At 38.6% G+C, this 21,786-nt stretch overlaps 1 protein-coding gene and 1 pseudogene across 2 annotated transcripts in view; both read right to left on the bottom strand.

The window, feature by feature from the left end:
* The window catches only part of TRPC5 (transient receptor potential cation channel subfamily C member 5), a 265,763-nt gene that overhangs the window by 204,581 nt on the left and 39,396 nt on the right, over positions 1-21,786 (bottom strand). The window lies entirely within an intron of this gene.
* Positions 7,749-8,958, bottom strand: LOC115841673 (OCIA domain-containing protein 1 pseudogene; annotated as a pseudogene).

Raw genomic sequence — 21,786 nt, 5'->3', positions numbered from 1 at the left:
TGTTTTGTGTCCTTTAAATAGAAATAGAGATACAATGTCTCCTAGGAAGAATGGTTTTTGTGACCATGACAATTCAACAGAATTATGTGCAGGAAATGGGTACCCAGATATTATGAAAAAAGTCTAGCCACACATAATCAAAAAGCCCTGTAAATTATGGTATATCAGTATATGGGATAAGATTTGATATTTTATTTCCAAGCTTGCTGTTGGAGATAAAAGCAAGAATTAGCTGATCGTGCCAATTGTTGAAACGGCAGCTTATTAGGGCTCATATCAAAGCTGAATCCTCCAGAACTGATGCCAGTATGAAAGGGTCAATAGGAAAAGATTCTGTCAGAATAGGAATAAAAAAGTTTTCTGAGTAGGAGACATAGGTCCACAAGGAATGGCTGGAAAAACATTCTTATGCATCCGTGTCCCTGCACCTTTACTCATGACTGTACCTCTGCCAGGACGCCCTCCTCCTTCCAACTCATGAAACCCTCCCCAAAGGCCATAACCCAGTTTAAGTCCAACCTCCCCTAGGAAGCAGCCCCATATGTACCACAGGCCCCTGTGATTGTGCCCACCCACATAATTTTTCTCCAGCACTTATTTGGCATTTAGCAACAGCAGAAGTACCGCAAGGCAAAATGTATTCTCCTCTCTTCAGTACTTCATGACTTGGCTAAACACTTGCAGCAAAACCTTGGACGGATTGCTGGATGCATCTGGACCTCCATTTCTTCATCTTTGAAATGAAAAATTTGGATCCGAGCTGTGGGTTTCAGTCTTTCTTTTACTTATGAAACCCTTTCTACTAATAAAATCTGTAGAACTCCAATATACAACATTGAGACAAAAAAGGGAGTTTCTTTCAAAAAAATAAGCCTGTGGATCTAGAGCCTTCTGAGTGCAAAAAATCCCCCTATGGTCCTTCTTAATGTCAGTTTGAGGCCCTTCTGTGGAACCCTTGAAAGCTCTATGAAAGAGTGTGAAAACCACTGAACTGTATGATCGCTAAAGAACCTTTCCAGCCTCTGTAGTGTATGTTTCTATGTGCACATGTGGAGTCTTGGCTGGACTGCAAGCATCTTGAGGGCAGTGATCATGTATGTCGTTGGGTCTCTAGATTTCACATTGTCTGTGGAGAGAAGGTGCTACATTAAGATATGTAGGCCAAAGAGGAGCATGAACTCCCCTGGAGGCATTTGGTCTTCTGTTCAATAGTCTGAAGAAGTTTTTGCCCATTTCTTGGACTAGGGAGATGGACTCAATAAGCTACCACACTCTGTCCTTAACCTTGAGACTTTGAATCTGCCCTTTAAATAACCTTCCCTAAGTTTTGGCCGCCTAGAAGCTCTACCCATGGTAGTATTCATAGATTGCTTGATTTACTAGGTAAAGACAATTCAAGGCTCCTTGGACTCACATCTAACTGATGTAATTTGAGAGGTAGATAGATCTTATTTCCTTTAGGAGAAGAGGAGTGTGTGTGTGTGTATGTGCCACACGTATACACATATGTGAAGTTTTTTGTTATGTTTCATCTTTCAAAGCAAAGGGATCAAAGCTTAACTAAGTTGCTTTGAAAATAGGAGAAAATGCCCTCAGCCCTGAAAGTAGACTATGTTGATATTTCAGACCAAATAACAAAATTCTCTTTTCTAGGTCCCCTTTTATGATTACTTTAAAAATATTCCATACCAAAGAATTCATCATCGTATCTCTGAATATAGGTTGATTCATTGTATCAGTATAGTGACTACTATATACTCATGTTATTTGCATAGTCTAATTATTCTATGCATATAAAATCAGAGGCTTACTCTCAGAGAGAATAAACCTTAGAAAATGCCAACAAGGGGGACTTCCCTGGTGGTCCAGTGGCTAAGACTCCGTGCTCCCAATGCAGGGGGCCCAGGTTCGATCCCTGGTCAGGGAACTATATCCCACATGCATGCTGTAACTAAAGATCCTGCATGCTGCAACTAAAGAGCCCGCATGCAGCAAGGAAGATCCTGCACACGGCAATGAAGATCTTGCATGCCACAACTAAGACCCAGCGCAGCCTAAATAAATAAATAAATATTTAAGAAAATGCCAACAAGGAATTATATAGAATCTCCATCCTAGGTGCTGGGCTTAAGTCATTCTAACATTAAATAAACTAGTTGACCTCTTGAAGTCTCTCAAATAGCCTAATGTCCATGATTCTTCTTACTAGCAAAGGCTGTGACTTGTCCTTCAGCTTTAGTGATTAGTTTCATGTAAGTTTAAAACTGGAAGGGATAGTCGAGCCCACACTCCTCCATTCACTATATGGGAACAGGCCCAGAAAGATGGTGTGCTAGTTAGCAGAAAAGCTAGGGCTAAACTCAGTGTTTCTAACTTTTAATTTGTTGTACTTTCCACTGACAAAAGCCTCTTATCTTTCAACTTTTAAATTGAGCCATATTGATAGGAGCCTACATAATGTAATGTAGGGGACCCTTAAATGGTAATTTGAATGAAAAGAAATGTAGAATAATGATTCATTTTCATGACAGTCTCATCTTTAAAAGGAGTCCCTTTCTGTAAAATAGGGTAGAATTTTATGTGATAGGAAGAGGGAGGGAATGAACATGTATGAGTTGTTGACTATGTGCTTGGCATTGTGCTAAGCACTTTACATGTATTTATCTTGCATAATACACATAACAACCCTACAAGGTAAGTATTATTCATTATAAGTGAGAATTCCAATTCTCAGAGAAGGAAAGTGACTTGCCTAAGGTCCATAGCTAGTGAGATCTGGGAATTGAACAAACATCTGTATGGATCTATACCCACATTTTTTTTTTTTTTTTGCGGTACGCGGGCCTCTCACTGTTGTGGCCTCTCCTGTTGCAGAGCACAGGCTTCGGACGCGCAGGCCCAGCGGCCATGGCTCACGGGCCCAGCCGCTCCGCGGCATGTGGGATCTTCCTGGACCGGGGCATGAACCCGTGTCCCCTGCATTGGCAGGCGGACTCTCAACCACTGCGCCACCAGGGAAGCCCTATACCCACATTCTTATTAGTCACTATAGCATTCTGAACCCTAGAACCTCCTGAGGAGGATAAGAAAACCATTACTCTTCTTGTTCAAATGATTTCATTGTTATTCATTCCCCAGCTGAGCTTCCTTTTGCTCATGGGGTGTGGATACCTTTGGTTTCTTATGGGGCCAATAGAAAGGGCAAGGATTCTGGGATGAAATTGTTCATCCTTTCTGTCATTCTGCTGATCTCTCTGCGAGGAATAAGCTTTTATCCCTCCTCATGCAGGATGTTTTACCAGGTGAAAAAACATTGCTTTGAATACTCGTCTTCATCACCTGGTATAATTGTTTTGGTATCTTTTGTAATTGAAGGTTTGGTTTATTATCCTTCTTCATCAACCAACTCTAATTACTTTTTTTGGAGGGGGAGTGAAGTGGGAGGGAGAAGTCATCTGTAATTTGATTGAAGAAAAATAACTAGCATCAAGTATCTACTGTGTGCTGGCATGTGCTGGGTACTTTGTATCTACCTCACTTAATCTTCACAATAATCTTTCAGAGTTATATATTCACATTTAAGAGAAAGGAAAACTGTGGTTTGAAATGGCTAAGTAAATAACATGAGGTCACATGGCTATTAAGGGGCAGAGTTGGGATTTGAACTCAGGTCTATTTCACTCTAAAATCCAAGGTCTTGGACTTCCCTGGTGGCACAGTGGTTAAGAATCCGCCTGCCCATGCAGGGGACACGGGTTCAAGCCCTGGTCCGGGAAGATCCCACATGCCACGGAGCAACAAAGCCCGTGTGCCACAACTACTGAAGCCCACAAGCCCTAGAGCCTGTGCACCGCAACTACTGAGCCCACGTGCCATAACTACTGAAGCTTGTGTGCCTAGAGCCTGTGCTCTGCAACAAGAGAAGCCACCACAAATAAGAAGCCCGCACACCGCAACGAAGAGTAGCCCCCACTCGCTGCAACTAGAGAAAGCCCACGTACAGCAACAAAGACCCAATGCAGCTAAAAAAATAAATAAAATAAAGTCCAAGGTCTATTCTACTGTAATACTCAACCTTCATTTAAAACACAGTTATTGCCTTCTACAAGTATCTAGGCAAGCTGAGAAATCTGTCTTGCTCAATTATCTCTCAGTCCTGGCTCCCCATCTCTGAAGTTTTCCCTGCAGTCGAATGAACACAATCTACCACCTTTTTCAGAAAGAAAAAAATGCAGAAAGCACAGCTTCCTGACATGTTTCCTCCTGTCCCTGCCCTGAATGAAAGGTCTGGATATACCTCTCCTGCCTCTAGTCAAGTCAAGGACAGGCACCTGGGTGTGTCATCTTGGCTACAAAAAGTCGGATGGCGTTTTTATTGTCATTTTAACTGCAAGCATTTCCTCTAACCTCCTGTTTCCAATTCCTGCATCTGCTAATTGACTAATTTTGTTTTCAGTTTTCTGAAACTTGTATATTCTTAATTATGTTAATAGGGATAAACTATTTAGAAGATTAACATTTAAAACACATACTGGGCACCAGCAAAGTTTTAAAAAAAATAATTTATTGAGGTACAATTCACATAACATAAAATTAACCATTTTAATGTGAGCAATTCAGTGGCATTTAACACATTCTCAATGTTGGGCAACTAACACTTCTACCTAGTTCTGAAACATTTCCATCACTACAGAGTAAAACCCCTAATCCGTAAAGCAATTTCTCGTCATTTGCACGCTGCCACCTCCACCCCAGCCCCTGGCAAATACCAGTCTGCGTTCTGTCTCAATGGATTTACGTATTCTGGATATTTCATACAAATGGAATCATAAAATATGTGACCTTATTTTTGTCTGGCTTCTTTCACATAGCATAATGTTTTCAAGGTTCATCCACACTGTAGCATTTATTAGTACTTCATTGCTTTTCTATGGACAAGTGATATTCCATTGTATGTATATACCACAATTTCTTTATCCATAAATTCCGTTGGTGGACATTTGGGCTGTTAACACCTTTTGACTGTTGTGACTAGTGCTGTTATGAACATGTGTGTACATATACTTGCTTTGGGACCTGTTTTCGATTATTTTAGGTATATACCTAAGGATGGAATGTAGGTTTATATTGCCATTCTGTTCTCTGTTTAACTTTTAGAGGAAACACCAAACTATTTTCCAAAATGGCTGAAACATTTTACATTCTCATCAACAGTGTACAAGAGTTCCAATTTCTCCACATTTGCCAACACTTCTGATTCTCCTTTTTATATTATGAGGTATCCTAATGGCTGTGAAGTTCCTTATTGTGGTTTTGAATTTCGTTTCCCTAATGACTAATGATGTTAAGCATCTTTTCATGTGCTTGTTGTCCGTTTGTTTATCTTCTTTGGAGAAATGTATATTCAAGTCCTTTGCTCATTTTAAATTGGGTTTTTATCTTTTTCTTGTTGACTTGCAATAGTTCTCTATATGTTCTGGATACAAACCCTTATTTGGTATATGATTTGCAAACACTTTCTCTAATTTTGTAGGTTATCTTGTCCACTTTTTGATAATGGCCTTTGATGACATAAGTCTTTAATTTTGATGAAATCCAGTTTATCCATTTTTTCGTTTGTTGCTTATATTTTTTGTATAATATCTAAAAATCTTTGTGAAAGTCAAGGTCATGAAGATCTACCCATATTATTTCTTCTATGAATTTTTATGGTTTTAGCTCTTATATTTAGATTGTTGATCTATGTTGAGTTAATTTCTATATATGGTGTGAAATAAGGATCCAGTTTCATTCTTTTGCATGTGGATATCTAGCTGTCCCAGCACCATTTGTCGAAGAGACTATTCTTTTTCCATTGAATGGTCTTGACATCATGTCAAAAATCAGTTGGCCATAGATGGTTTATTTATTTATTCATTTTTGATAATTAAAACAAACAATTTATTGTGAAGGGTTATAACATGTATCAGTAATGACAGTACTATGTAACATATGATAATAATAGCACAAAACAGGGCCAAGGTATAAATGGAATTGTATTGCTGCAAGATACTTACTTTATCCATGAAGTAGTACAATATGTTTTTAATTTGCATTTTTTGCAGTTTTTATTGAAGTATAGTTGATTTACAATGTTATATTAGTTTCAGGTATACAACACAGTAGTTCATTATTTTTATAGATTATATTCTATTTAAAGTTATTATAGAATATTGGCTATATCCCCTTTGCTGTATATTATATCCTTGTATCTTATTTATTTTATACCTAGTAGTTTGTACCTCATAATCCCCTTCGCCTATCATGACCCTCCCCTCACCACTCTCCCACTGGTAACCACTAGTTTGTTCTCTGTATCTATGAGTCTGTTTCTGTTTTGTTATATTCATTTGTTTTATTTTTTAGATTCCACATGTAAGTGAAACACAATATTTGTCTTTCTCTGTCTGACTTACTTCACTAAGCATGATACAGGTACATACATGTTGGAAATGGCAAATTTTCATTCTTTTTTATGGCTGAGTAATATTCCATTGTATGTTTGTGTGTATGTATTTATCATATATCAATCACATCTTCTTTATCCATACACCTATTGATAGACACTTAGGTTGCTTCCACATCTTAGCTATTATAAATAATTCTGCTATGAACATTGCATTGCATGTATCTTTTTGTATTAGTGTTTTCATTTTCTTCAGATACATACCCAGGAGTGGAATTGCTGGATCATATTGTAGTTTTATTTTTAATTTCTTGAGGAAACTTTATACTGTTTTCCACAGTGGCCGTACCAATTTACATTCCCCCAACAGTGAACTAAATTTTCCCTTTCTCTCCTTTCTCACTAATATTTATTATATTTATTTTCTTTTTGATAATAGCCATTCTGAAAGGTGTGAGGTGATATTTCATTGAGGTTTTGATTTGCCTTTCCCTGATGATTAGTGATGTTGAGCATCTTTTCATGTGCCTGTTAGCTATCTGTATGTCTTCTTTGGAAAAAATGTCTATTCAGGTCTTTTGTCCATTTTTTAATCGCATTGTTTGGTTTTTTTATATTGAGTTGTATGTGCTCTTTATATATTTTGGATATTAACTCTTTATCAGATAAATCATTGGGAAATAACTTCTCTTGTTTAATAGGTTGTCATTTTATTTTTTTGATGGTTTCCTTCACTGTGCAATGCTTTTAAATATAATTAGGTCCCATTTGTTTATTTTTGCTTTTGTTTCCTTTGCCTGAAGCAATAGATCCAAAAAATATCGATAAGACATGTCAAAGAGTGTACTGCCTGTGTTTTATTCAAGGAATTTTATGGTTTCCAGTCTTACATTTAGGTCTTTAATGCATTTTGAGTTTATTTTTGTATATGGTATGAGAAAATGTTCTAATTTCATTCTATTATATGTAGCTGTCCAGTTTTCTCAACAGTACATATTGAAGAGACTGTCTTTTCCCCAATTGTATATTTTTGCATCCTTTGTCATAGATTAATTGAAAATATGTGAGGGGGGTTATTTCTGAGCTCTCTATTTTGTTTCCTTGATCTATGTCTGTTTTTGTGTCAGTTCCACACTGTTTTGATTACTGTGGCTTTGTAGTATAGTTTGAAGTCAGGGAGCATGATATCTCCAGCTTTGTTCTTTTTTTCCTCAAGATTGCTTTGGCTATTTTCAGTCTTCTGTGGTTTCATACAAATTTTAGGATTATTTGTTCTAGTTCTGTGAAAAATGTCATGGGTATTTTGTTAGGGATTGCATTAACTTTGTAGATTGCTTTGGATAGTATTTTTTAATGCATGTTCCTTTATATTTTATTTACCGTAAACATTAAGAGAATACAGCAAACACTGGAGAAAGACTTTTTAATAATTTTTGATATAAAGTTTAAGACTTAAAATTATGATTGCTACACCCACCCACCCCAATTCAACATGCAGGTATCATTTATTTCCAGATACAGTGATTCTAGAGCATTGCACTCACTTGATAGTTTTATAACAGTATCCTTGCCCTGTAACTTAAAACAATTTCACAAACTGTGTACAATCATGGTATACTACCATCATTCAGAGAGTTCCCCCAAATGAATATATTCACACAATATTACGTTAACATTTAAGTTTTTACAACATCATCTTCATAAGCCAAACCACAAAAACCCAGGTTCTAGTTTTAAATGTGTTTATGAAGACTGCTGCTGAGCTCAAAGCATGCAGATGTTCATGACCACCTAGATGACGCTGGATATTGAAACTTCTTCAGTAGGTCCAATGATGCAATTTTTCACTCATCCCAGGTATCTCCATATTTGTTTACTTTGACTTGGGCAATATGATCAGTAATACCAGTGGGAGTAGATTCATTCATAGAAGCACTGAATGGAGTTGGCTCATAATGAGGAAGCATCTCTTTTTCTATGTTGTCTGCTGCTGGCGTTGTCACAAAAGATAAATGACCCCTCATGTTTGAGTCATATTTTGACTTCTGAGAATAGTGCCCAGTTGGTGGAGGTCGTCATGCCTGTCCTGATCATAAAGCTTCTCCAAGAGGGGAATTCTCAAGATTCTTTAACTTCTCTTGGCAAGTTTTCACATAGGAAAGCTTTCCAGCAAAGTATCCCATGATGCAAGCAAATATGTTTAGGGATGGAACCATATTTGGGATGACCTGAAAGGATTCATCTGTACCAGAAGCTTTCATCATTGCCTTCTGCAAAGACTCTTCTTTCTTCCTCTGTTGGAATGTAATCAGCCCTTATGTGGGGAATTGGTCTTGGAACTTCTGCATTTGTCTCTTGAAAATCAGCCCTCCCATTCATCTTTCCTCCAAATGACACCAGTGGGTGAGAGCACAGCAAACCTTGGTGACCAGGGGCAGAAGGCCCAGAGGGGACCCGAGAGGGCTCAGTGGGGATGGGAGGGCAGGAGACACGCAGGACCACAGCGGAGTTGGGGGGTGGGGAGCAGTCAATGACACGACCGCCTAGAAGTCACCCAGATACAGGCTCAAAATGACCATGACCCAGAAGCACTGGTGATGTATGGGAGGAAATCGCTTTGGATAGTATTAACAATATTAATTCTTCCAATCCATGAACATGGGATATCCTTCCATTTATATGTATCATCTTCCATTTCCTTCATCAATGTCTTATAGTTTTTGAAGTATAGGTCTTTTACCTCCTTGGCTAAGTTTATTGCTAGGTATTTTATTCTTTTTGATGAGATTGTAAATGGGATTGTTTTCTTGCATTTTCTTTCTGATAGTTTATTATTAGTGTATAGAGTACCTTGCAACTTTACTGAATTCATTTATTAATTCTAATAGTTTTTTGGTGGAGACTTTATAGCTTTATATATATCACATTACTTTTAGGGTAGGTTTAGTATATTTATCTTTCCTTCAATTCTGAATGATAACCTTGCTGTGTAGAGTAACTTAGGTTGTAGGCTTTTTCTTTTCAGTGCTTTAAATATATATGACACTACATTCTGGCCTGCAAAATTTCTACTGAACAATCATCTGATAACCTTATCAGGGGGTGTTCCCTTATATGTGAGTCTTTGTTTTTCTCTTGCTGCCTTTAAAATTCTCTTTATCTTTAACTTTTGCCATTTTAATGATGATATATCTTGGTGTGGGTCTCTTTTGGTTCATCTTGTTTGAGACTCACTGTGTCTCCTGTACCTAGATATCTGGTTCAAGAAGTTTTCAGCCATAATTTCATCAAATACATTTTCTACCCCTTTCACTCTTCTCCTTCTGGGACCCCTATAATGCAAATGTTAGTACACTTGATGTTGTCTCAGAGATCCCTTAAACTATTCTCATTTTTTCAAAATTTGTTTTTCTTTTTGCCCTTCTGATTGGGTGATTTCCACTATTCTATCCTTCATATCACACGTTTTATTCTGTATCATCTAATCTATTAATTCCCTCCTGTGTATTTTTCTTTTCAGTTATTGTATTCTTCAGCTCTGACAGTTTCATTTTTATATTTTCTAGTTCTTTGTTAAAATTCTCACTGTAAGCATCTATTTAGCATTCTTCTTCTTTTTTTTTAAATTTTTGGCTGCGTTGGGTCTTCGTTGCTGCATGCAGGCTTTCTCTAGTTGCCGTGAACAGGGGCTGTTCTTCGTTGTGGTGCGTGGGCTTCTTATTGCGGTGGCTTCTCTTGTTGCGGAGCACGGGCTGTAGGCGCATGGACTTCAGTAGTTGTGGCACACAGGCTCAGTAGTTGTGGCACATGGGCTTAGTTGCTCCATGGCATGTAGGATGTTCCCGGACCAGAGCTTGAACCCATGTCCCCTGCATTGGCAGGCAGATTCTTAACCACTGTGCTACCAGGGAAGGTCCCTATTTAGCATTCTTATTACTATTGTTTTGAACTCTTTATCTGGCTAATCTGGGCTGCCCAATATATAGCTTGAATCTCTTGCTCTGCAGGGAGGAGCCTTGAGTCCGTGATATCCCTTCCTCTTCTGGGTCCCCCACTAGGGGTGTGGGCCCCGACCAGATCACTTCTCCCTTCCTACCAGACTCCATGTGGATCTTTCTTCACAGCCTTGGCTTAGAAAAGACAGCCTGCTAGCCAGGTCTATTTCAGCGAGAGTCACTCTACACATAATTGTAATCTTCATGTGTTTGTGAGGGGAGGTGAGCCCAGCATCCTCCTATTCTTTCATCTTGATCTTGAAGTCTACATGGTCTGTTCTGGACTCTTAATTCTATTCCATTGATTTGTATGTTAGCTCTTATGCCAGTGACATGCTGTATTGATTACTGTAGATTTGTAGGGAGTTTTGAAATCAGAAGTGTGAGTCCTCTAACTTTGTTCTTCCTTTTCAAGATTGTTTTGGCTATTTAGGACCCCTTGCAAATCCACATGAACTTGAGAATTGGCTTTTCCATTTCTGCAAAAAAAAAAAAAAAAGGCTGCTGGAGTTTTGATAGAGATTGCACTGAATCTGTATATCCCGTTAAGGCAGAACTGACATATTAACAATATTAAATCTTGTAAACCATGAACACAGAATGTATAGAATGTCTTCCCATTTATTGAGGTTTCTTTTAATTTCTTTCAGCATTTTTAAAAAAAGTTTTCAGTATATGTCTTTCACCTCCTTGGGTAAATTTATTCCTGGATATTTTATTCTCTTGACCAATATGGTAAATGGAGTTATTTAAATAATTTCCTTTTTGGATTCTTCATTGTTGGTGTATGTCGATTTTGCATCCTGACATTTTGCTTAATTTCTTTATTAGCTTTTCTGCATCAATTGAGATGATGATGTGGTTTTTCTCCTGCTTTCTTTTAAGTTATGTTTACACTGATGGATTTTCTTGTGTTGAACCATTCTTGCATTTCTGGGATAAAGCCCACCTGGTCATGGTATATAATCCTTTTAATATGCTGTGTATTCAATTGGCTAGTATTTTGGTGAGGATATTTGAATGTATATTCATAAGATATATTGTTCTGTAGTTTTCTTGTGATGTCTTTATCAGAGTAATGCTAGCCTCATAAAATGAGTTAGGGAGCTTTCTCCTATTTTTTTTTTGAGAAGTTTGAATTAGTGTTAATTATGCTCTAAATGTTTGGCAGAGTTCACCAGTGAAGCCATCAGGTCCTGAATTTTTCTTTGCTGAGATGTTTTGCTTTATTACAAATTCAATATATTTACTGTTCAGAATTTCTATTTCTTCTTCAGTCAGTTTTGGTAATTTGTAAGTTCCTAGGAATTTGTCCATTTCATCCAGGTCATTTTATTTGCTGTGATATAGTTGTTCATGGCATTCTCTAATAATCCTTGTTATTTCCGTAAGGTTGGTAGTAATGTTCCCATTTTCATTTCTGATTTTAGTTCTTTGTATTATTTCAACTTTTTCTTTGTCAGTCTACCTAAAGGTTTGTCAATATTGTTCTTCTTTTCAAAGAACCAACTTTTGGGCTCTTTGATTCTGTTATTTTTCTGTTCTCTATTTTGTTTATCTCTACTCTAATCATTATTATTTCCTTTTCTCTGCCAGATAGGCATTTACTTTGCTCTTATTTCTCTAGTTCTTTAAGGCATAAATTTATGTTATTGATTTGAGGTTTTTCTTTTTTTTAATGTAGGAGCTTAGAACTATGATTTTCTCTCTTAACAACAGATTCCCTCAGAGGTGGTTTCTGTCTACTTCTTTTCTCCTGTGAATGGGCCATACTTTCCTCTTTCTTTGTGTATGCTGTAACTTTTTGTTGAAAATTAGACATTGAATATTATAATGTTATGCGTCTCTAGAAACCAAATTATTCCCCTTCTCTAGGATTTGCTCTTTTTGACTGTGGAAGGCTGTAGTTGTCCATTTGTTTAATTACTTTTCCAAACTATTTTTGCAAAGACTGTATTCCTTGTCATGTGGGTTCAGTGAAGTCTCTGTTCCTTCAGTTAGTGTTCAACTAATGTTTTGACAGAGATTTCCTTTAACTCCAGAATACACACACATGGGGAACACACCCCAATAGTTAAAAAAGCCAAAAACCCACCTTTCCCAGTCTATGAAGATTGGTTCTATGCTGGGACACTCTTTCAAAACTTAGCTAGACTGTTTATAACTCTGGCTTAGCCTTCACTTCCTGTTTACACTGAGCTCAGAGATCAGCCAGAGGTGAAAACTTAGGGTCTTCTTAGGTCTTTTCTGAATGTGTGTCCCACTCTGGGAATGTGTATGGCTTTCTAGATTCCCCAGTTTACATGGGTGCTTTTGAATGTCCTACTTTCCAAAAAAATCTCTCTCCCCAAATATCCTTTCAGGCTTTAGGCAGTCTATTGTTTTTCAGACTACAATCTTTTGCCCCAGGTGTGTGCAGGGTTTTCATTTGCCTTACAGTGTTTTGGGGCAAAGTCCACCATTTTACTGTCCTGAGTGATTTCTGAGTTAGGTGAAACAGAGATGAGTGCCTTGCATCAGTCCTTTCAGGAAGCCCATAGACAGTTTAGAACAGATAAACATAATAAGTCTCAGATAAGGTCTGCTCTGCTCCCTCTAGAACCAGGGATTAGGGTCTCACACAAGAAATGGGAGTTGCTGTCTTCAAAACCACTGCTGAGCTAGGGAGGGGGTGGAGCAAGGGCAGTAAAAATGCCACATAGCTTTCTTACCATATGGAAGTTGATTTTTTCCCTTGATTCAGTGCATTCTTGGTTTCTGTAAATCTTTGACTGTTTTCCAGATTTCTGACAAAGTTGATTGTGACTTTCTGCTGGTTTTCAATGTTTCTGAGAAGGGACAGGAGTTTGGAGCTGCCTACCCTGACAATTTGCTGATGTCACTCTCACCAACAAAGTTTTAACTGGGTCACTGAATCCAGGGCTTGTCCTGGAATCTTGGCTTAAGACACTTCTCTCCAGAGAGCCTTAAAAAGAACCCTGACCTCTGTATGTCTTCCCCACATAGGACTTCTTGCTTAGACTTAGGCCTAGTGGATACCCATGGGCATTTGAATGTTGATGGGTGGTAGGAAAAGATTCCCACCATGCTATGTAATACCTCTGGTATCTAGGTTTACCTTAGTGGTCCTTTTCTCTCAGTCCATACTTACCACTTTCTGCAGTTCACCTACCTGTCCTAGTCTGGACTCCTTAATATTGAAGGCTGAGATCCCGCAAAGGCTACTACTCCTGTTGCTTCTCTAATTCCCCTCCCCACCCCTGCCACCAAAGTCTAAATAAAGAAAAAAAAAGAATCAGATTTGCTTTATCTGGCTTGCCCTGGCTACTTCCTCTGGAATCTGACCTTTTTACTTACTGGGAAATTCATGCCAACTTTCTTTTGCCATCTTGACTTTATCATTTTTCCCCCTAAATCTTTCCTGCAGTATTGCCCTCCCTTAGAGGTACTTTTTTAGTCATGATAGTAGCTCTTAGAATTCAGCCATACAATTTCCTCTCCATCTCAATTCTCTCTCCCTCTGCTCTGGGCCCATTATTCTCACCCTTTTCCAAAATCTCTGAACTGTACCTTACAAATACAGGTAGCTTCCATTTCTTTGGCATTTTCAGAAATGTATGTTGTGGACCTGTCAGATAAATTGTCAAAGCTGCAGTTGCTGCAGGCAAAATGGAAACTAAGTACTGAGTATACAGATGAGTAATCATACTAATTGCCTTGCAATCTAATTGGATGAACATTCTACTGCAAAGATGCATTGTGGGTAATTTGCTTTTACTTTGGAGGGGGGGTATCTATATTTGCACCAGAATTTTTATTGGAAATTTACTGCTAATATAAGAATGAGGGCACTTTATGACTCCTTAAAAGCATACAAAATATGCAATTAAAAATAAAGATCCCCCTTTCTTTCCAAGAGTTGTAAAACTTGGCAAAAATAGGAACATGTATTTTTCCACTGCAAAAAGGAGCGTAAGATGCAAAATCATCATCTTTCACCAAGAGGTGACCAAGGCTGTAAAAGATAAGGTCAGAATGATATAGAGTGAAACCACAACACATGGAACTCTTAAAAAAGGATCTTTCTGGATGGTAGAGTTTTCTGGAGTTCAAAAGTTACTCTTTGCATCGCAATGATTTTAAGTTAATCATTTTGGATAAAACGTTTTCTAACGTGTATTGCACACTTCCTTGCCTCCTTAAGCAGAATATACTGAATATAATTTCATCTTTTCTCTATGACTCAGGGTGCATGCTATGATTTTCATCTTCTCACTGTGCTGTATCCAGTGATACCCTCAGGGCCTATTACAGGCTATAAGAATATTTGCTCCAACACTAAATGTTCCCAGACTGCAGAGAATTATTTTGTCAGCTTTTTCCTAGTTTTTTTCCTCTCTGTCCCCTTGCTCTAAGTATTCTCTTGTCTTTGTTTGAACATCCACTGTCTAGCATTTGACATGACGTTCCTAATCTTTGGTAGCACCGGAGATATCCAAACTTGGTTAGAATTATACGAAAAATACAGGTGTATAGATTCTGAATCAAATCCTATCTAGGTTCACCTTAAGGGAAGCACACACATTAAAATGCATGGATATGATGCTCAGATATCCTCTTTGTTTTGTTCCTGGTTCTTAGCTACGTTATAGGTAAGTGATGTTGCTGAGGTTCTAAGGTGAGGTTGGGAAAGGTGAAGGGTCACTTTTTATAGTAACATTCAAGTTACTACAAAGCCAGGAGGTACTTGACAGTGTGCTTCCTGTTGCACTCCACTGTTCTAAAAATACCCCTATTATTGCACCTTTCAGAGAAATATATTAAAGCCATAGCTGAGGTCCATAATTTAAGCATATCATTGGGTTGTACCTCATTCCCACAACCTCAGTTTCTGATCTCATGAACACCTTATACCTAATGCCCAGGACTCTGAAGGCTTTAACCCATGGGTCCTGCAGATGCAGGAGTTAAGGTAGACAGCAAGGGTCAGGGTAGAGCCCCTTTTATTGTTTACTTTTGCATGAAAAGACACAATTCTGGTTTGATCACATCCATAGATTTGAACATTGCAACAGAGATGATTTCTAACTCGGCAACTCCTCTTTGGGAGATTGGATGAAGAATAACTGTGATAGGAGTTTTCACTTATGTTTGTAGTGAAAAAGACATGTGCAGATCCTTTTGACAAAGCCAAGGGGCTTGTTCAGTTCTTTTATCTATCCCAAAGCTGCAGGGAGCCTCTGTTACTGTCACGCAGAGCTTAAAATCAACTGGAAAAAACAGGGACAGTGAAAACAGCAGATCTGTGCTGAATCACATTCGGTAAGGAGCATTCAGATGTTAGTAAGTCCTGTGTCTGCCACTTAATTGGATCAGTGATTTATTTTATCCCAACCTCTAGACCCAAATCAGTTTTTATGAAAAATAAAAATAGCCCAATGTGACCTTGCCATTCACCTGAGTCCTGAGTATCTTGGAGGGAAGGCAGGCACAGGCAAGGTTTCCACTGATGTATCTGCTCATACCCTGCTTCCCTAATTACAATCCTTTATGGGGGACCAGATGGCCATTAATTAAAGAGGCTCTCCAAATAAGAGACCCCAATGTACAGAACCTTCTTGTGCTCTACATCTAGCAGATGCTCAGTCTAACTAGCCTCAGTTATAGAATCCAGGGTTATAGGGTACTTCCCTTTTGGGTAGGAGATACAGAACACAGAGATGGCCCAGAAAGGAGGGCACATCACATAAATAAATCCTTATTACCCAGTGGGGCATCCACTGAGGAACCGTCAGCACCCAGCTCTTTTGTATGTCTTCCGACGTAATGAGAATTCATATGTATTGATGTGTACACACATGATCCTGAGGCAAAGTTAGTTCCCCAGTTTCCTTCTAAATCATCAAAGGAAGCTTAATTTACATTCAGTGTGACAACTGTGCTAAATGTTACTTTAAAAAATCAGTTTCAGCTAATTCACAACTTCTTTATTAGCTAGACTCTTTGATGAACTAGAACAATCCATTTCCAGACTCTGACAGATAATTCTATTTTCATTAGGTAGATGGCTAGTTAAGATCAGACACTTAAAGAACAAACTGATAAATATTCCTTTCACACATGGAAAAGTTCAATGATATCAGTCGGTTGGAATGTGACCCTTTCTTGCCTTGTCCAGGCATACTTTTGGGAGATCAACTGATATGCAATGAGGAGAAGGATAATGGGGGATTACTGACATTATTAGTCTGTGCACAGCTGGAAAAAGCTATGATATATACTCTGGTAACAGAAAAAGAATATATATGGTGACAAGAGACTTGGTTCCAGGCCCAGCTCTTCCATTAAATACCCACGTGACCCACAACTCAGTTTACCTACTGCAAAATTATGATGTCTACCCTTATATATCTCACAGGTTTATGAGAAGATCTTAGTTTGGGCTTCCCAAGCTAAACAAGGATTCAAGTATAAGTAGTTTGTTTGAGAATAGAAGAATGGGGCGGTGAAACAAGGAAGGGAAGAAAGCAGCGATTAAAGGTAGCATGATCAAACTAGCTACCACAGAGACTGACTAGGGCTTCAGCCTTGAGGTGAAAGTCTGGGAGGCAGTGTAAGACAACTGCTTCAGAGTGATCCCACCTGAGGGGTGAGGCGACACCAACTCCTGTCAGTCTTTGGTTAAGGGCTGTTAACACCTCGGTACGTCCTACCTGACACACAGGTTGGTAAAGTGGGCTTCACTATCGAGAGAAAATCCTCAGTGAAAGAAATGCAGGTGCTGGCAGTAGGGAGTTGGGGTAGGGTAGCATGCTCTGAAGTGGTAAGAGTAAAGAAGTGTAGGCATGATAGCATCTGCTACATTTGGTACAAGGGTATAAGTGAATGTATTTTTTTTAACATCTTTATTGGAGTATAATTGCTTTACAATGGTGTGTTAGTTTCTGCTTTATAACAAAGTGAATCAGTTATACATATACATATATTCCCATATCTCTTCCCTCTTGCATCTCCCTCCCTTGCACCCTCCCTATCCCACCCCTCCAGGCGGTCACAAAGCACGGAGCTGATATCCCTGTGCTATGCAGCTGCTTCCCACTAGCTATCTATTTTACGTTTAGTAGTGTATATATGTCCATGCCACTCTCTCACTTCGTCCCAGTTTACCCTTCCCCCTCACCGTGTCCTCAAGTCCGTTCTCTACATCTGCGTCTTTAAGTGAATGTATTTTGTATTAAAATTTTATATAAATTTTATAAAATTTTATGAATTTTATAAAAATTTATAAAATTTTATATAAAATAAAATTTCTTAGTAATTATAAGTGTTAGAATTCTAGGTACCTGCTAATACCCATGAAAGTGATGACAAAAAGCCATATGGCTGGAAAAAATGGAAATGATTGTAATCATAACTTCTATCGAACACTTACTATATGTCAGATATCATGACATGTTTTAAATACGTTGATTCATTTAATCCTCTTTATGAGCTAAATATTGTTATTATCTCTATCTTATAAGACTGAAGTTCAGACAGCTGACATAACTCACTCAAGGTCACAGAGCTATTAAACTGCAGATCTGGGATTTGAACCCTGGCAGTCAAACTATGAAGTCCATACTCTTTTTTCTTTTTAACAAATTTATTTATTTTCACTTTTGGCTGTGTTGTGTCTTCGTTGCTGTGCATGGGCTTTCTCTAGTTGTGGCGAACGGGGGCTACTCTTCGCTGCAGTGCGCGGGCTTCTCATTGCGGTGGCTTCTCTTGTTGTGGAGCGTGGGCTCTAGGCGCACAGGCTTCAGTAGTTGTGGCACGCCAGCTCAGTAGTTGTGGCTTGCAGGCGCTAGAGCGCAGGCTCAGTAGTTGTGGTGCAGGGGCTTAGTTGCTCTGAGGCATGAGGGGTCTTCCCCGACCAGGGCTCGAAACCGTGTCCCCTGCATTGGCAGGCGGATTCTTTTTTTTTTTCATCTTTATTGGAGTATAATTGCTTTACAATGGTGTGTTAGTTTCTGCTTTATAACAAAGTGAATCAGTTATACATATACATATGTTCCCATATCTCTTCTCTCTTGCGTCTCCCTCCCTCTCACCCTCCCTATCCCACCCCTCTAGGTGGTCACAAAGCACCGAGCTGATCTCCCTGTGCTTTGCGGCTGCTTCCCACTAGCTATCTATTTTACGTTTGGTAGTGTATATATGTCCATGCCACTCTCTTGCTTTGTCACAGCTTACCCTTCCCCCTCCCCATATCCTCAAGTCCATTCTCCAGTAAGTCTGTGTCTTTATTCCTGCCTTACGCCTAGGTTCTTCATGACATTTTTTTTCTTAAATTCCATATATATGTGTTAGCATACGGTATTTGTCTTTCTCTTTCTGACTTACTTCACTCTGTATGACTCTAGGTTGGCAGGCGGATTCTTAACTGCTGCGCCACCAAGGGAAGCCCCTGAAGTCCGTACTCTTAAAAGACTATATCCTACCTACAACCCTTGGGATAAGGGGCAGAGCAGCCTCTTTGGTGACATTTAAGATACCGTTTCCTTTAATTTTTCATTTATAACCAACTGCCTCAGCTGGTAAAGAGGATTTAAGATATCTTGCTGACGTTTTGTTTGCTGGTTTCTGGACCAGTGCCTTGAATATGACAGGAACCTCTGATCTATTTTTTACAGGTTACATTGCATAGAGCTCTGTAAAGGGAAAGAAATCAACTTGTTTTATGAACATGGCTCTCCTTACTGCAAGAAGATATTTTATAGCTTGACTCTTTCTCTAGTTCTCAATGGTCTTAGGCAAGCTGACCAATTTGGAAAATACTTTTTGTTTCACCTGTCACTTTATGGACAGTGGGGTGATTACATAAATACAATCAAATAAACTAAGCTTAATTTGCATGTCTCAATCCACTCAGGAGAAGCAGCATGGGGAAACCAGAGTGTTAAGGATTAGAAAATAATTCTCTGTGTGCAGCCTATGATGAAGCTGACAGATGCTCACTGAAGGTATGACAAGTGCATATCTTATCTTAAAATTGTCTTCTGCAAGGACTTTGGTATAAGCCTTCTTACTGCTGCCCATGAAATGACAGTGTTGCAGTCAAGTTTCCCAAACGATGTGACAGCCATTAATGCATGATCCATGGGAGGGGAAGGTAAATGGCATTGAACATTTGGAGGAACAGCAGAAGGTGCCGCATTGGGCCTGGGTACTCTGATGTTATTGATGGGCTGTGCTCAGTTGCTCCAAGAGGTAAGAATACTGTTCTTTTAACTCTCTTCCCACCTGAAACAGCATCTTCAGTTGTCTCTTCTGTGCATGTATCTATCATCCTCTGAGACTAACCATACCAAACAGAACTCACCATCCTCCAACTCTCTTTGGGCTGCTGTTAGTGCTTTCTTCTCCTTGGCTCAAGGTCATGGTCCCTCCTTTTTCTCCTCTTCTCATGGATTGACTCTCTTCAATTCCCCACACCTGGCTTCTTCTCTGTAGCTAATCCTAATCGCAGACCTTCTCTGACCTAAGTAAGCCTTCATTCTTACTTCGAGAGCCCAGTCTGCATACTGAGACAGTGAAAAGTATTATAAGCCAAACATCTTTTCTAAACTCTCTGCCTTTAAGACCATACATGATATAACTTGGCTATATTTCTCCATCCTGATTTCTGCTTTATCCAGGCAAGTCCCTGCAATCCTACCAGGTTCTCACCTCTCTGCCTTTGTGAGCCTTATTCATTCCACCTGAACTATTCTTGCCTCTTGTATCAATACACGCTCATGTAAAACCTATCCAACTTTTAAGTTCTTCTCCATGAGACCTGCCTGTCTATCATAATCCACGATGCTTCATACTATCTGCAATCACTCTTTTCAATAGGTACTTATGTATACATTATATTTATATTATAGATACGCTTCATTTACGAATCTCATCTCAAGTGAATTGTAAACCTCCTGAAACAGGAACTGTAGCTTACATTTCTCCTGAGTTCTCACAATTCCTAGCAGAGTGGCAAGTCTAGACAGCCTCACCATTAAGGCTGGTGAGAACCTGGATGTTGTTTACTACGATGTGCCAGTATATCTGTGATGCAGCCATTGAATATTTCTTTATAAAAAACACTTAAATGTGTGGGGGTTTTGATTTGTTGTTTTGGTGTGACCTTAAGTTTGTATCACTTAACTTGGAAAAAAAAAGACCCCATCTGTGGCAGAAGGTAATATGTGGTTGTTGCAGGTAGTTAGAGATTTGCTAAGGAAACTCATCACATGTAAATTTTAAGTTACACTAAGCCAGAGATTAGTTACCATTGGAAATATCTGCTAGGAGGACGGATGTTGTTGTCTTCCATAGACTGAATATTTGTGTCCCTCCAAATATTGAAACCTAATGCCCAATGTGACAATATTAGGAGGTGGGGAGTTTGGGAAATCATTAGGTCATGACAGTGAAACCCTCATGAATGGGATTAGTGTTCTTATAAAGGAGACCCCATAGAGCTCTCTAGCCCCTTCTGCCATGTGAGGACACAGTCTAATGTCTGTGGATGTTTTGTTGGATGCCTATGAGCCAGGAAGTAGATCTTCACTAGACTCAGGATCTGCTGATGCCTTGATCTTGGACTTCCTGGGTTACAGAACTGTGAAAAATAAATGTCTGTTTATAAGCTACCCATCTATGGTATTTTGTTATAGCAGCCCTAACAGACTAAAACAGTATATTTTTAGGACTAGATTGAAAATTTACCTCATTCTTATAGTAAGGAAAGCTATGGGGCTCTATGCTTTCAGTAATAACACATTGTTGTTTGATTTTCTGCTGAGAAGCAGAAAAGATAGAGATAGGAAACTCAAAAGGAGAAACTGTCTTGCCTACTCTTTTCTCATTCGAGAAGTTCTTTCCCTGAAATCTTAGAAAGTGCAAAAGAATAAAAGCTGTTTCCACCTGAGAAAAAGAGCCCGTAACTCTTTTATTGGTAAGGCAAAGAGAAATCCTGAAGCCCTGTACTAGTCAGGAAGGAAATTTGATTTAAAAATAAAGACTTAGAGTGAAGTAAAGTGGAAAATTCTAATTATGTCTGAGAATAAGACCAAGATTTAGTTAAACTGTAGTTGATAACAGGGATTATTTCAAAAGACAAGAAATTATATATATAGATATACTTCATTTTCTTTAAATGATTTTATGCCTGATCTTTAAGCATATCTGAACATACTACTTAAAATAAAATAGACCAGCAAAGTGTAATATTTTTTCTAAAATGTAAAGTCCTAGAAATCCACAATTTTTGTTGTAGTCTAAGGTAAGCATACCTAACAGTTTAAATTTGATCATTCAAACCAC

The sequence above is a fragment of the Globicephala melas genome, chromosome X (assembly GCF_963455315.2).
Source record: "Globicephala melas chromosome X, mGloMel1.2, whole genome shotgun sequence".
Taxonomy (NCBI): domain Eukaryota; kingdom Metazoa; phylum Chordata; class Mammalia; order Artiodactyla; family Delphinidae; genus Globicephala; species Globicephala melas.
This window is presented reverse-complemented; position numbering and strand designations above follow the sequence as displayed.